Genomic DNA, 2099 nt, shown 5'->3' with positions numbered 1-2099 from the left:
TTTTTTGATTTTATTTTCATTTTATTTTAATTAATTGTTTTAAATAAAATTTTAGTTTTATCACATTAGTAGGTTGTTCTCTACCATGAAAATTCTATCGTGTTTCCACAAATAACAGTTGATATTGTGGGCAAGAATATTAAACTCGTTAGAATACCAATCTTGTTTAACTAAATATTGTGTGGTTGAGGGTCGAGGGCGACTTTGTTCGGCGTTTACCGTGCTGTGTTCAATGAAGCAAGGGCTACCGAGAGCTATTGTGGAGTCATTCGTAATTTCGGAGTCATCAAAGCTCAGCAAACGATAAGTTAGAAGGCCTTTACTGGGGACATTCGCATCGTTTTAGCCGCTCGTACATAGTACTTCATGGTGAAAGCTGTTTCTTTGAACTGGTGTGAGGGCTTCCGTGACAAACTGAAACTCGGAGCGTGCCGTTCAGTCGCTGAACGTGCCATTTAATTATCAACCGAAGCAAGCGACGTCGGTAAAGCCAGGTTTTCTCCGGCCAATTTTTTTTAATCGATGTTCAAACGCTTGTAGAATGTCTATTTGATCTTCAAGAACCCGACGAAATCATCAAAGCACGTCATAAAATGCTCGCCCTCGAGCACCGCGTACAAGGTTCCGATTTTCGCGTGTTCTCCCTTAGACTTGCGTTTATTGCCTCATGGTGTAATAGGCCAAAACAACAAGGACGAAAACGAAGGGAGAACTAGACAGGACTCGGCGTATTCCCTGTCGTCAAGCAATGGCCGCCGGTGAGGCCAGTGACGGGCTCCCGATTCGCGATCCAGACTTGCACGGTGAGAGTTCTAATGCATTACACCCGCGGAGTGCTGCACGGAGAACGGGCCCCGAACGAACTTGCCGAATGCACCGGGTGCAGACTAATGCTGTCGCCATAGATGTTGTAGAAAAGTACCGACCTCAAACCGAAACTAGCGCCTTTTTGATCGACGTGATGGGTGGGAATGCGAGAGTGCAGTCGCTGCCATTGTTTATCTATGAACGTTGGTTGCTGCAACGTGGAACTTACATTTGCGATGACTTCCAATTAAGCAACTCGGCTGTCAGAGATATCTATAGGCGACGTAAGTTTCCGAAACCAGCTGACTACAAAACAGCATACACTTGAGAAAATTAATGGACTGTACGCGCAAGAGCTTGCTTCGTTTTAAGCATAGTATTATGAGTGAACCACTGAAAGCATACGGCTTAAATCTAGTTCTTTGAAACATCTATAAATACGGTTCGTAAGACTTTTTATTTCCCTGGTGAGGGCATTGAGAACGAGAGCTTTCTCGAAACAAAATATGACGGTGCAAGGTAGCTGCCGTTCAAATATGACTTTGCTTGAGTCTCAGGCAACGTCTCCATGTTTAGCCTTCCCGGGTGCTGTGTGAATGTGTCACAGCTTTCTGCTGTGGGAGCTTTGTCGAAAAAGGTTCCACTTTTCACCCATGCACAAATGAATCTAGATCTCGCGGCCTCTGTGGTTGTCCTGGGCCTTTCTTTACAGACTGGTAGGTTTCAGCGTCTGTACGGCAACAAAACGACTCCAAATTTGCAAATAAAACACGGGCCGTCGATTCCTCCCTTCGTGAAATATCAGACGCTTACAATTCAAGCTCGCGTTTGAGTGTGTGGCCCGCAGGACGTGATTTCGAGCAGAAAACCAACTTTTTCTTTCAGTTCCGCTGTGCGAATGCCGCATCGTAGCAGACGAACTCTCGTCGTCTGCTCTCGCTCCTTGCCTGGGTGAGGCATGACGGGATTGTCGGAACTAGAGAGCTCCAAGACAACGTACAGCAACCGGCGTGAACACTCGCCTCCCCGCGTTGTATCGCGCTCTTGTGCACTGCATAGGGATCGCGGGGGATTTTTCATCAAAAGTTGCGAAGTTGAGCGCGCGCAGGGGGGAGGAAACTTTGCGGCGTTCTTTTGGTCACTCCCCGCTCTACGTCAAAAGGCAAAGAATGTTTTGCTCCACGACTTTAGCTACCCTGGAAAAAGGTCGCTTTAGCTATTGGGGAGGATATCAGACCGTGGTGCCCAAAGCGGTTAACTTTAGAACTACATGCAAGAGGACAACGAATACG

The sequence above is a fragment of the Ixodes scapularis genome, unplaced genomic scaffold, assembly GCF_016920785.2.
Source record: "Ixodes scapularis isolate PalLabHiFi unplaced genomic scaffold, ASM1692078v2 PGA_scaffold7__128_contigs__length_106722199, whole genome shotgun sequence".
Classification (NCBI taxonomy): domain Eukaryota; kingdom Metazoa; phylum Arthropoda; class Arachnida; order Ixodida; family Ixodidae; genus Ixodes; species Ixodes scapularis.
The sequence above is the reverse complement of the archived record's forward strand: the minus strand, read 5'-3'. Positions refer to the sequence as shown.